The sequence below is a fragment of the Eptatretus burgeri genome, chromosome 4 (assembly GCF_056783735.1).
Source record: "Eptatretus burgeri isolate ZD-2024b chromosome 4, Ebu_testis_v1, whole genome shotgun sequence".
NCBI lineage: Eukaryota > Metazoa > Chordata > Myxini > Myxiniformes > Myxinidae > Eptatretus > Eptatretus burgeri.
The window spans coordinates 83,511,917-83,526,758 of NC_140964.1; the positions used below are offsets into that span (position 1 = coordinate 83,511,917).

General features: G+C 42.5%; 1 protein-coding gene across 2 annotated transcripts in view; it reads left to right on the forward strand.

Moving 5' to 3' along the window:
• Positions 1–14,842, forward strand: part of WNT4 (Wnt family member 4) — a 180,635-nt gene that overhangs the window by 27,979 nt on the left and 137,814 nt on the right. For both annotated transcript variants that reach the window (XR_015057601.1, XM_085879081.1), the window contains 2 exons: positions 11,089–11,152; positions 12,661–12,762. The gene's annotated coding sequence lies outside the window, so the exon portion shown is untranslated. The remainder of the gene's footprint in view (positions 1–11,088; positions 11,153–12,660; positions 12,763–14,842) is intronic.

The window sequence follows — 14,842 nt, forward strand, 5'->3', positions numbered from 1 at the left end:
TTTTCAAGCAGTGTCAGCTGCAACTTAGTTCTGTACAGTATCAATGAACCTTCATAGACTTTCGTAAGATTTTTTTGTTGTTTTTTGGCAATGCCAGCTAACCCATCTCTTTGGAATGGAATTGATTAAGGGACACTTTTCCTACTCACTGTGCAGGTTTTTTGCTGTTGAGAGATGTAGATAAAATGTATTTTTTAAAAACAAAAAACAACAGACAAACATTATAACAATGTGTTCTGCTTTACACTTAAGCATTATAAGAATGTTATGCAATGTGTATAACAAACAGACAAACTAGAACGGCACTTGGTAGAGTGTATAACTCCGCCAGGTTGAACAGTTTACGTTTTGTGTCCAACTGATTGGTCGTGTCTGGATCCAGACCTCATCCAAAATCAAATCGGCTTGTTCTTGTCACCTAACCAACTCATCCATCAAGTATTCTTATTACTCGTCCACATAGTTTTGATATATTATGCCACGTATCGTTTTTGGCTCCATCTCGCAATGGTGAAGAATAAATTATGCAATCAAAAAAATTTCTCGTATCCAGATTCGGATCTTCACCAAAATTGAATCAATTCTTCCTTGTCATCACCCAATTTGTCCACCAAATTTCGTCTGAATCCGTAGATAACTTTGTGAGATATCGTGCTATATATTGGTTTCGGCCCCATCTCTCAATGATGAAGAATCACTTAACAAGTCTGGAGACGGCGATGGTTCACGAGCAATGCACACGGTTCGCCTTTTTTATTTTTTGACCTTCGAGGGGACGCCATTGGCAAACTGGCGGGAATCGGGAAAAACGTAAATGATGAAAGTTGTAGTACTCGAAGAGCATAATTTGCATACCAACTTTCATTTGAAACAGTTGAAAACCCGAGGAGCTCGATGCCCAATTTATTGATTTTTTTTGACATTTTCTAAGTTCGTGACCTTGTGACCTTGACCTTGGGACAAAAATGAAAAATCGAGCTCCGTGGGGCTATGCAGGTGCCATTGGGCTAACCAAGTACCGAAACCCCTGCCAGATTCAACAAACCCCCTCGAAGATGTAACTTGAAATCGGCTACCCCCTAAAAACACATGTTTTTTGGGCGTGGCTCCACCCATAATGGGCGCAGCACGCCCATTCTCAGGAAAACACAACTAGATCATGATATAAACCTCCCACCCAAATTTTATCGGGATCGGATCAAAACCCACGGAGTTATGCTCGGGACAGTCAGACAGACAGACACACACCCATAACGAATATAGTGGTCACTTACTCGTGAACCAAAAAAAGTTCAAGTAGCCTGGATCTGTATCCTCAACAAAATCTCATAATTTCTTCCTTGTCACACACCCCACCTGTCCACCAAATTTCGTCCAAATCCGTGCTCAACGTTTTGAGATATCCTGTTCATAGACACAGACAAACAAACAGACAGACAACTGGGGTGAAAACATAACCTCCATCCCACCTTCAGTGGTGGAGGTACCAATGTGTAACAAACATTGTAACAATGTGAAGCATGCATGCTTCAGCTCCAATACCAAAGTACACGGTCAAACAAAGTACACGGTAATACGCTTGCCCCTTGGCCTTAAAGGCCCAAGCTCATGGTCATATAAAAAACATACATCCGAACTCACAGGGTCAGAATCCATGCATGCATCCACCCTGTTTTGGCCACCACTCCACTGTTTACAAGGATTGTGAATTTTAACCAGAAATAAGATATTCAAGTTTAAGTGGAACTTTTGGCTTTCGTTGTAGTCTGTGAAAGACACAGAGCCGACCACTGCTAAAAAACAATCGACTCCTACCTGCCATCACCATTTGGAAATGCAACTGATTCATGTGGCTCACTGCCTTCTTTTATACCCAAAGCTTTTTTCAAGACAAATTTTTTTTTAATCTGTCTTTAAAAAAAACAATCACAATAATAACCAGTGGTGCCAGGCACAACAAATCCTGCCCATTTAAGGCATAAAGTTATTTTGGGGATCAAATTTATATTTGATACATCCTTAACCTGAATGTTGATTATAAGGAATAGAATAAGGAATATTTTAGTCTTAGTTTGAAGTCAATTAAACAATTTTTGACAAAATTACGAGCGAAAAACGATTTTGACCTTTTCGTGACCTGACCTTGACCTTTGACCTAATTTGACCCAAAAGTTAGTGGGGTTGTCCGAGGTTCATTACCCACCTGTGGATACAATTTGACAGTGTTTGAGCCAGCCGTTTTCCCGTAAAGTTGTATTTTCGTAACCATGTTTTAATTATAATGGAAAATTTGTAATTTTGACCGATGACCATGACCCCCAAAACTTCCGACCCTACCGATCTTCACAAATATGCATTTTTCACTATAGGAATGGGGAGGATTATAAATGACAAATAGAATAAGGTTCACTATAAGCTTAGTTTGAAGTAAATCAGATCATTTTTGACGAAGTTATGAGCGAAAAACGATTTTGATCTTTTTGTGACCTTGACCTTGACCTTTGATCCAATTGGACCCAAAAGTTAATGGGGTCGTCCAAGGTTCATTGCCCACCTGTGGATTAAATTTGATAGTGTTTGCGAAAGCAGTTTTGCCATAAAGTTCCTAACAGACAGACAGACAAACAAACAGACAAATGAAAAATCATGCTTAGCACGACACTTGGTGAATTAGTTGACCTTTGCGTGTGGTGGTCCAAGCTGTAATGTCATGGAATGTGTGGTGTTTATTTGTTCGTACATTAATAAAATGTCACGACGTCACAAATAACAATTATCAGGCGCACGTTGTCATGGTAACGGCAGCAGATTGAAAATTTTCACAACTCATTTAAAGCCACCATGTGACATTCAACAACTTATCATCGGTGCTTGTTGCCTTCATTCTGATCATAGAAAATATTTGAAAATACCGAGGAACATTGCTTTTCAACCAGCTTTACGATCCCGTTATCAGGTTTGAAATATGTTGTAAAACAAAAATATGTATTTTATATGTGTTTTTTCATGTTTTGGGTGACCCTGATCTTGACCTTGGGTCAATTTTGATCAAACTTTGTACACATGTTAATATTACATGCATAAATAGACTATAAGTTTCAATATAATAAGTGCAAAACTGTTTGAGAAATAGCCATGTGTAATTCACAAAATTACCCATTGGTTTATAATGGGCGATAATATAAAGTGATGCAGAATCCAGATCCTGATCTTGAACATCACCAAAAGTCGCATATCTTTTTGCACTGTGGATTTCTATCAGCTGTTAAAATTTCATCCAAATCGGTTAAGAATTGTGACCTGTAGAACGAATATAATTTTTTTAAAATCAGGTCAATAGCTAAAAACTTCGACATCATACGCTTGCGAAAACTGTGAATAATTTGTACTAATATGCATTTTTAAAACATTTAGATATTCCATTGAAGTTTGTTTTGGCGTCAAAAGGAAGTCGCGACGCCTTCCGGTTACTGAGTTATGTTCAAAAGCTTGTTTTCACCTTTTTTTGACGTAACGTCGTGACGTTAAGTGCGATTATGACGTGATTTGATCCCAGACTATTTCAGCAAGATTGGCTATCACGTGTTAAAATTTGAGAACGATTGCTTCAGTAGTTTCGGCTGCACACGAGCGTGAATATTTTCAAAAAATGACGTCAATAGGCAAAACTTTGACGTCATACGCTTGCGAAAACTGTGCGTAATTTGTAATAAGATGCATTTAGTAATCATTTAGATATTTGAATGAAGTTTAATTTGGCGTCGCTACGACTTCCGGTCACTGAGTTATGTCCAAAAATGTGTTTTCACATTGTGTGACGTCACGTCGCGACGTTTTTCCGATTAAGACGGGGTTTGGACGAGGACTGTCTCAGGTGGATTGCCTATCAGGTGTAAAAATTTAAGAACGACTGGTCCAGCTGTTTGGGCTGTAGACGACCGGACAAACAAACAAACAAACAAACCAACAAACGGAACAGACCAACATACTTGACAGAATCGAAGATTTCGCCAAGTAACAAACCGGACGATTACAATATCCCACTCCCTCCCTCTGGGGGGTGGGATAACTAGACAATGCTTCAAAAATGTCTGGGAGGTCGGCGGTTCGAACCCCCGGCCAAGTCGTACCAAAGACTTTTTAGCCGCGTCGCGTTGCGAACGTTGGCTCGAAGAGAGCTCCGCGTTGTTGTTGTTGTTGTTCTTCTTCTTGTTGTTGTTGTTGTTCTTCTTCTTCTTCTGGTGAAGACAAAACCTTTATGACGCGGCTCTTGGACACATTTGTCCTTGTTAAATGATACTTATTAGTTACTGCTTCCTTGCTTGATTCTCAGCGTTTGTGAAGAGAAGAGCATGGAAAAAACACCTCCACAGGATGGCATCCAACGGGATGAAGAAATTCCTTGTTGATTGCCCTGCTGAGTGCAGAGAGAAAAGCGACGTCACAAAGATGACTTTGCCGGTGTCCAGAGTGATCTCGGACGTGATGCCGCCTACCTCAGATGTCAAGTGATATCCCTTATCTCAGCAGCCGTGTTTGTTTGAAAGTCAAGTCTGGTGTTGTCTCATGTAATCTGTTTGCATGTGTGCGTGATTCGTGGCGTAACTCCTCCATTAAACTTGGAGCCTGTAGGAAATAAAAACAATCATACCCACATGGTATTCATGGAATAGTTACCCCACGCGGTCTTGAGAAGGACTTGGTGCGAGTTAACTCTTCTGGTGGCAAATTTGTACTTGCATCTCTCGACAATCCTGAGGTAAATGTGAACAAATTATATAATTACTTCGAAAAGCCTGCTGTAAGAGTACATTCAGAAAACCTTGATGAAGTAGCTTTTATTCTCGTTCGAGTGTTTTCATAACTACCAAGGCTGATAAAGTATAAATTGAGAGATTGCTAAAACGTCAAAATCTTCTTCTTCTTCTTATTCGTCTTTTTTTCTTCGCTTTTTTTCACCAGCTGAGTGCATTCAAGGCTGAAGTGATTACAAGGATTCTGATTTGGAACGGTTTTCGATGTACGCTCAATATGCACTATACCAAATGGTCATGTAACATGTGGTAAAGTTTCAATTTCCTACTTTGAACAGTTTCCCTTGGACGCTCTCTACAAAATGCAGACACGTACGTACGTACGTACGCGACCGATTGCTTCACCACACTTTTTGCTTCGAGAGCGTGGGGTAATAATCAATAACAACCCAATTACAGTAATAATATAATTAAACCAGTGGTATCTGTACAAACAAAAATCAAAACAGTTCACGGACAAACAAAATCCAATAAAGATCTTAACAAACTGCCATTTTTCCAAGTGAACCCAAGCTGCTGCTCCAGCACCACCCCCTCCCCATCCCACCCTTTGGCTTAATGACCCCTCCACTCCCCCTGCAACACCAGACAACCACTAATCTAGCACAGAGGGAGCTAGGGGAACTCAAACCTTAAACCCCGCCCCACACCCACCAATAACCATATCCACTCGAGACACATTTTCAGAGGATGGCCTTAAAGTACCTGAGTGCACACCCGGCAATGAACTGCAGCCAGGAACAACCGAACAAGCATTGACGAGACGTCTTCAGGACCTGGCTTACATCTTGACAAAAGGATGAACGTAAATATGTAAATCAAAACAATGACGAATCAAAGCCAAACATGAAGGAACCCAAGTCTTCAAAACCTTACCAATACCAGACTTGATGGCGTAATGGTTGGAGCGGCTGCTCTGGGTCCGGGAGGTTGGTGTTTCCAACTCTGGCCGAGTCATACCAAAGACTACAAATGGTATGTGCTACTTCCTTCCTTGATGCACAGCATTTAAAAAGAGCACAGACAAGCAAACATAGGTTGCCAACCTCCTCCTGTGCTGAAGTTCCTTGAAAGGGAAGTCTTTTTTTTTTTTACATCGTTTTTACCATCCGTGGGAGGCCCACCTGGAAACTAAATGGCACTGGAGAACTTGTGGCCTCTTGGGTTCTTGACAGGGCAAAAGGAAACAAAGGAGAATCACAACGTGATATGAGCTTACATCAGCGCAACTACCAGATCAGCCACAAACCTTCAGATCTCTGGCAGCAAGTTCGGTCGGTGACTGTCACTGCTTGTCAAAAACTGCCTGCACCATCGTACCAAGTTCCCCATGCCAAGGACCCTACCCTTCATCATGATAAAGCCCAGCCGACTCAACCATTTTAAACGGGGCTTTACGGCAAACTTGACTCTCCATCATCTGCAGCGCCTCGTCTCATCGTTCACAGGCTGTCGCTGAATTCGGACACCTGGAGGTAGGAAGCCAGATTCCATATCTGCTGAGGATCTGTCCAATTACCACATGAAACTCCTTGGGTTCAAGCTCACCGCAGAACATCCATCACTATATTGACGATCTGCCAGACTTGTTTCCACTTGTGGTAGAGCACTAGAAGTGGGCTCAGGCCACAAAAGACAAAGGCATCCTGTCACATCATCAACTGCCAGGGCATATATCACTCAATCAAATTGTTTATTGCGACTAATGGTGATTGGCTGCCATCTTATTTGAATAGATATGTGGATGAAACATTCCCCACTTTGCATTGGGACCAGGTTTACCATCTTGAACAAGTGGGCCAGGTTTTCTGCAGTATTAACTTTGCAAAATAATTGATAAAGAAAAAGATTGGCCTTTTTAGATGTTGAGGTTCACCAGCAATATGTCGGTTCTTTGGAGAGACGTCTTTGTACAGGAAACATACCCACACCAACAAACTATTTCATTTCAATGAATCCGCTCCTCGTTGCAATAAACTTAGTATTGTTCATTTACTAACATCCCACGAGTGTGTGCTATCGTCATTGAGTAATACCATGACCAAAGACAAAACACAGGCAAGGAAGTAGCACGGACCATTTTTATAGTTTTTGGTATGACTCGACCAGGGTCGTGTTTCAAATGCCAACCTTTCAGACTTTGTGGCATAATGGTTAGAGTGTTTGCCACCAGAGAAGGAGTCGGCAGATCCAACCCCAGTTGAGTCATAGCAAAGACTTTAAAAATGGGGCATGGGCTCCCTTGCTTGATGCTGAACATATAAAAAGGATAGAGTACAGACAAACAACCTTAGGTTATCAATTATAGTGTAGGCTCTGATGGGCCTAATGGCCTCCTCCTGCAGGAGATTTCTTATCAGAGAACTCATGTTATTTTACCAAACTCGGTGGTGTAATGGTTAGAGCATCCACTCAGTCTGATAGGTCATCGGTTCGAATCCGACCCAGGTCGAGTCATACCAAAGACTTTAAAAATGGTACTTGCTGCTTATTTACTTGATGCTCAGCATTTAAAAAGGATACAGCACGACCAAACACTCATATGGTGGCAACCATAGTGCAGGCTTTGATTGTCCTCACGGCCTCCTCCTGCATTGAATGGAATGTATTGCAGTTCGTGGATCACGAACGAAGGAAGTTTGTGGAAGTTCATGGAGGAAGTTGTGTATCATGAACGAACGAAGTTTGTGGAAGTTCATGGAGGAAGTTGTGGATCATGAACGAAGGAAGTTTGTGGAAGTTCATGGAGGAAGTTTGTGGATCATTAACAAAACGTTGCCCAAGGCTGTTTGCTCTTTCATTCTTCACATTTGACAATCCAAATATATTGCTTCTTTTTGTAAATACTAGTGCGTGGCCGTACGTGTAAAAAAAATCTTTCAAACAACTACGCAGGCCGTTCCTTCGCTCTCGTAAACGACGACTGGATTGGGGGCAATGTGTTTATCTATAAATGCGGATAAGAAATCGAGAAATTATTAGAATACAGTAAGTCATCACTATCCGGAAGTAGTGCGTGCCCGTACGGAATGTTCACATGCATTCCACGAATTATCGCTTGCATTGAAGTAACAACTGCTGTGATACTTACACACAGAGTTAATTAAAATCAAGTTTACCTCCCTGTCTTTGCTAGCCATGACATTCACTGCCATTGACCATTGCCACTCCTACGCCACGGTAACTAAGGCGCCCTTTCCCCATGGGCCATGCCTACGCAGCAACGTGTCCTGTCATTGGTTTGGTAAATAAATGGCCATAACTTGGGAAACACTTGGGAAACAGCTGAAACGGATGAAGAAGAACGATATCAAACCTTGAAAAGGCACAAACTCAGGTCCCCAGCATCAATTGTGACATCATATCAAACGAAGAAGAAGAATTGTGACGTCAATTGTGACGTCATAGTACCGTGTCCTGTCATTGGTTTGGTAAATAAATGGCCATAACTTGGGAATCACTTGTCCGATTAATATAAAACCTTGAAAAGGCACATACTGAGGTCCCCAGCAATATGCCTGGCAAGTTTCAATTGGATCGGACCGGTGGTTGTCGAGAAACAGCGGTCACAGACAGACACACAGAGATTGCTGGAGTTATAGATAGATGCGTATAAAGAAACACTGGCAAAATAGTTATCTGCAATTTCAACATTTATTTTTTGCAAATTCATAAATAACTCTATTACATGATAAAGGTGCAAATTCATGGAATTGCTGAAGCATGTTGAAAATCGCAAATGGGCATCATATATGTAATATCACTGTGATATGAATAATATACAAAGAAAATAAAAACGCTTTTGGAGATGGTATTTAAAAAGATTGTCTGCAATACCAGACGTGAATATGATATCAAGAGCTCGTTAACTATTTCCATGCCATACTAATATGTGATTAAAAATATGTTCATTATTTTTAATAACTCCCTTAGGTTCATTATTTTTAACCTATGCGTGCGAAATGAAAAGTGGGGTTAAGCAATTGGTTCACTTTGTCTTTCTGTCTGTGTGTCTACAAACATCAGTCTATGATCGAGGAACAACTCAATTTCAGTTCAATGTTCTATTGTGAACACGAATCGGAACATGGATCGGATTTAACGAGAAACTGTAGTTTCGCATTACTTTGGCTCTGAATTTGTCCCGATCGCGAATGCGCAGAGACGAGTGAAATAATTTTTCTACTGTTCTCTGCCTGTCTGGAGGTTATTCAAAAACATTCCAAACAGGAAATGTACTGTTTTTTAGTGACGTCATAAAGGACACAAACAACAGGCATGAAGAACCAATGTAACGTGTTAAGTAAGGTGGACGCTGTATCAACAGCGGTAAATTTCCCCAAATTTTTTTCTACGACCATTGCAATCTTTATTTAATTTAATTAATGAATTATATACTTGAATACTGGAGAACACAAATTGCCTTTTTGGCACTTTCAAAAACCTTTCATTTAGCAGTACATGGACAAAATATTACAGTATTTTATGTCATCACGACCAATCAAATTTAGTGCTCGTAGACCCTGCCAATGTCGTTGTCTGTCAAGATTGCACGGCGTAAGGTATTCTATGAACTCTCCAGTTTTTCCTGTTCTGGAGATCAAATGCCTTTGTTCGAGTGAATTGTATGTATATGTTGGGCGGAAATTCTCTTTCCTCTTCTGCAATGGCCAGGACACTGATCTTCAGTTTGGATTTCATCCCAATCAACAACTTTGGATAACCTGCTACTTTTTTTCTCACCAATGGTTGAAGACCCATAATCACAAACATGAGGTCAGGTTCATCTCTCAGGCATTCGACACAGTCTGCCATCCTGATATGCTTGACAAGTTCACTGCCTGTGGCATGTAAGGCCACCTTCACACCTGGCTATCTGACTTCCTACGCTCACCGAGTCAACACATTGCTATCAATGGAACCCTCTCCGCCCTTCTTCCAATGTAAACGACAGTGCCTCAAGGCAGTATTTTCAGACTGGTCTTCATTTACGTAAATATCTCTCCGATGCACTGGAAAACCTTCCCAAGTACCCCCATCCCACTGACAAGAAGACAGCATCGGCGTCACTCCCTGCTGATTTGGAATTGATTAAATGTTGGTGTGATGAATAGAACATATCTTTTAATCTTTGCAAGTCTCACACTTTCACCCTGTCATTCCGGAAGGATCACCAAACTCGCCCACCTATCTATTCCCATGGTCATCCACTGGATAAGGTTCAGTCTGTTGAACTTCAAGGCTTCGACATCAGCCATGACCTCTCCTGGGCTCACCGTATTGCAAAGCTGGCCTCCAATGCTGGCTACAGACTGGGTAACGTCCATCATTCTACATAATTTTCCATTACTAAAAGGGTGTGTGTGTGTGTGTGTGTGTGTGTGTGTGTGTGTGTGTGTGTGTGTGTGTGTGTGTGTGTGTGTGTGTGTGTGTGTGTGTGTGTGTGTGTGTGTGTCTCTCTCACACTTTATTACCCGACTTGCGTAGTGCAAAGCGGGGTTAAGCAATCGGTTCATTGTTTGTCTGTAATGATGCTCGAGGAAATACTTGATTTCAATTGAATTATATATTTTGAACAAAGTAGAACACTGTAGAATATGGATTTGAAAAATTGTATGGAGTCTCGGCCTGAGTGCGCACTCGCGGTGTTGCAATTGCTTCAGTCTCTTTTATTTATTTTCAATTGAATTATATATTTGAACTCCGTAAAACACAAATCGCCTTGTTTGAACTTCCAAACACATTCAGTTTAGTAGTACTTGGGCAAAATTTTACGCCATCTTGACCAATCAAATTTGTCACGCGCTCTGAGGGCGGAGTAATAGCAAGATTCAGACAGAAATGGTGGTGCCGCTTGATGCAACCACAGAGCTAACTTCATCCAAAAGATGTGTTTGTGTAGTGCATCTTTTTCTCAGCGATCGTTCTAAAATCGTCATTTTCTCCGAGAAGAATTGGCAGAAGGTTCAGTTCTACATTGTTCCATTTGACCCATCGGCTTTGTATGGCTGCTATCATACCTGTTATTCAAAGTTGACGAGAAAAGCTAACATAGGTCGTGCTCAGAAACCCAAAGCAAGACTTGAAAATACCCTTCCCATGTCCTTTTTCTCAAGACCACGAGGAGTAAGGTGTTCCATGAACTCTCGAGTTCTAAAGGGTTCCTGCTGTCGTAGAATAATAAAAATGTTGGCATTGGATAAAGCTCATAATCTATTTATTTTAGAACAAAAATGAGTGTCCATTTAACCATAAAAATGCTTCTTTTAAACAGCCCTTCTTTCTGGGAGAAAGGAGGAAGAAGCAGGATTTCGAGCTTTGATGCCGCGGTTCCAGTGGTATGTCAACAGGAATATTTTATAATAAATTGTGATGGACATGGAGCACACCACATTATATAGAGTAATATTTGTCGAAGCAATACAAAAATGTATTATAATATGCAGAAGGAGCACACAAACAACCACAGCAGTAACAACAACTACGTGTTATAAAACTTTGTGAGTCTTTCACTTCACTTTACATCCTCACAGATGTGTTTTTGAAGTGCAACATGCAGTCTTTTGATGAAATCCGTCAGCGAAGTGACGGGTAGGCATGGCTAGTTCTTTATAAAATCAGAACTACTCACAGCCTACAAGGCCTGTAGCTGAATAGAGTACTGTACTGCTCTCCCTTAAAGGCTGGTTGCCAAGCATCATATCTGCATCTCCTGGAGTCTGTGGAATCAAGTGCACTTAATATTATTGGAATCTCTCACGATGAGGCCGAAGCACAAGGCCTGTTGCTCTCACATCGCAGACCAGTCGACGGCCCCCCTGTTTTTTACCGCCTCTCCCACCACCTTTGATCTCTGAACCCACCGACCTCCCCAGATCCATCAGGATGCTCGCTCGCACTCATCCAGTCACCACCTCTTGATTAAACTCCCAGAATCCAGGCTCACTCACTGCACACCTCTACTCATTCGTTCATCTTTTCTCCCACTTGTGGAACCACATTCCTGAGGCTTTTTAATCCCATTGGTCCTTCCAGCATTTCAAGCAAGTGGTGCACTACCATCTAATGTCATCCCTCATCATGACCTGTAATTTTTTTTCTCCTACCATTACCCTACCCACCCGAACACAATCCTTTCACTTGCATGTGACTGTGTTCCATCCCCTCCTCTTTCTTCTCTTTGGGTTCATTCCTCTCCTGTTGAGTCCTAATGTGACCTCACTTTCCACTGTCAGTTTGTTCCCTTTTATCATCTGCAATCTTGCTCTTTTTGAGCCTCAATCTTGGATTGGAAAAAAAGAAGTGCAGTTTATGTTGTACATGTGAAACGATCAGACTTTCGGTTGAAACCACTTCATCAAGACTGCTATCAGGACATACTTCTTATTCAAATGCAGTTCAAGGCATAGACAGTGTTCAACCTTGAGTCTGTGCTAACCCGACAATCCCCAACATGAATCCTGAAGAGTGAAGAAAGGTTTTTCCTTACCAAGCCAGTCTCCAAATGGAAGTGACTGATTTATCAGTAACTCTAGTATTATTCTACTGAAACTCTGCTAACTCCCACCATTATTATGCTAGCACACATTTTGATGAATAAAAACTAATCAAGTCTTCAATGAAATTTTCAAGGTTAAATAATTTATAGTACAGGCTAGGACAAAGTGGTCACACATTATCTCAGTGATGCGCAAAGTGTGCAAATTGGTCTTTATGGATGTATAGTTTCAGCTAGAAAATTTGCAATAACATACTCTGGCATACTTAAACATCGTTTTTGAAAAGTTGGCTTTCTTCCTTGACCGCTTCTATTGTTAACAGCACCAATTTTGCGTATCCTCCTCAGGGTCTTGCATCAAGGCTCCGACTGAGCCATGAAGTCTTGTTGCAATCTGCCGCATGGAGTCGCCTTCACGAGCCAAGACTTTGATTTCTCTACACTTGCCAGGTGATATTTCCTTCACAGGGGCCGTAGTATTCGCCACACACTCACCACACTACAATGATATCACCGCCGATTGTCCTTCTGCAGGTTTGGCACATTTTGATTGTTTTCAGGACAACCATTCACAGCGTACTATATCAACACAAGACTGCACTAATGGAGCATTTCATTTTTACCTCCACCAACCAAGGTGAACGGAGGTTATGTTTTCACCCCTGTCTGTCTGTTTCTCTGTCTCTCTGTAAGCAGGATATCTCAAAATGTTGTGGATGGATTCGGACGAAATTTATATGGACAGGTCTGATGTGTGACAAGGAAGAATTGACACGATTTGGGTGAAGATCCGAATCCAGATACGACAAATTTTAAAGTGATTCTTTAACATTGAGAGACGAGGTCAAAAACGACATACGGCACGGCATTTCAAAAGGTTGTGGACGAGTTATACGACAAAACTAGGTGGATGGGTTAGTTAGGTGACAAGAACAATCCAATTAGATTTTGGTTCGGGTCCAGATTGAGATGTTGTCTCTCAGTGGGAGACAAATCCTAAACTGTTCAGCCTGGTGGAGGTATGCGCTCTACCGAACGCCATGGTAGTTACCTCTGCCACCGAAGGTGAAGTAGGTTGGGTTTTCATCCCTTCATCTGTTCTTGACCAAAAATATATATTGTTACGGATCTGGAAACCATTTGCATTCAACATACAGATGTCCCAAAAGTCAGCTATGTCGTTAAGTATGTGTGTAGTCAGATCCCCTTCCTTTTGTCAAGTGGGAGAATCAAAGGCATGCATTGTGATTTATTTTAGTTAGGTTATTACATCTAACAAGCCATCTAACCAACCATCCCATCTGCATGACCCCTCGGCCCATTACGATCCACGGTACCATTGTGCTTGCAGCCCTCGGTTCGCGGGCCACAGCGCACCTTTGCCTGAGACAGATTCCTGAGGATGTTCGAGGCAGTTTCACCACCACGACCTTTCTCGAACACGCTCACAGGGGAGGGTCGGCTTTTTCCAAGCAAGGCCGAAACCTCGCCCCGGAAAGGTATGCCATAGGACCCTGTCTAATCAAAGGCGGACAGCAAGGTGTGTTCACCAAGACCCCTCCCCGCTGAGGGAGGTCGATAAATCCCCGAGCACTCTCTGAGAGCAGAGTTTGGTGGGTTTTTGCTGTCACGAAAGGGTTTTTGCTGTTACGAAGGGGTTACGAAGGTTGTTACGAAGGGGTGGTAATAGTGGTTGTCACGAGGGTTGAGCAGAAGGTCGTCGAAGCGGCGAACGTGTCTCTGCTGGCCCTCCACAATGAAGGAAAGAGCGACCCTGACCCCCTCCGTGGACCCCGGCCATTCACCACCCGAGCTCTGCCACGAACCTCGGGTCCCACATGTGCGACTGGGGACCAAACCAGCGACCATTGTCAGGTGCCGCAGCACGGAGTAGCCCCTTCTCCGACGGCCAGGTACCCATCCGAACTCTGACCCCCAGCTCGTCTCTCCTCGGCTGCGAGGGTCCAATAAAGAACTCTGGGTTTCTTTTCATTTGTGTGTGTGTCTGTGTGTGGGCCCGTCTTTAAGTAGAACTGAATAAGTGTTTTTGGGTCATTGTAAATATTCCTTGCTTGCATATTCGCGTTAAGTCTTGCTTTGTGTTTTCATTTACTGCAAATAAATAATCACAGAAAAGTTCCCAGTCCGTTTCCGTCCCTTCTTGAGTTGGTCCAGCATGGTTCTGATCTGAGTTTAGGAGGGGTTTATCCCCGGTAATCGGACAATTGTAGCCGGGACGTCCTGGGCAGGCCCGCTCGACTGCATCCGACCCGGAGAGGTGGGTGGCAGAGTAGTAGTCGGTGTTCCGAGGATGTGGATCCCCGGTAGCCGAGACCGCGTGGTTACTTCGGTACATTGGATCTAGACAAAATAACCCTACGCCACGCGGTTGAAATATTTGCGACCACGGTCGATTAAACAACCCGCCGGCTCGCGTTATTGGAGCGACGGCCTCCAATTCCGGGGAGTCTGGTGGAGATGACGAAGCTTTCCCCACTTAGTGGTAGTTCTCGCCACCGACCCCCGGCCC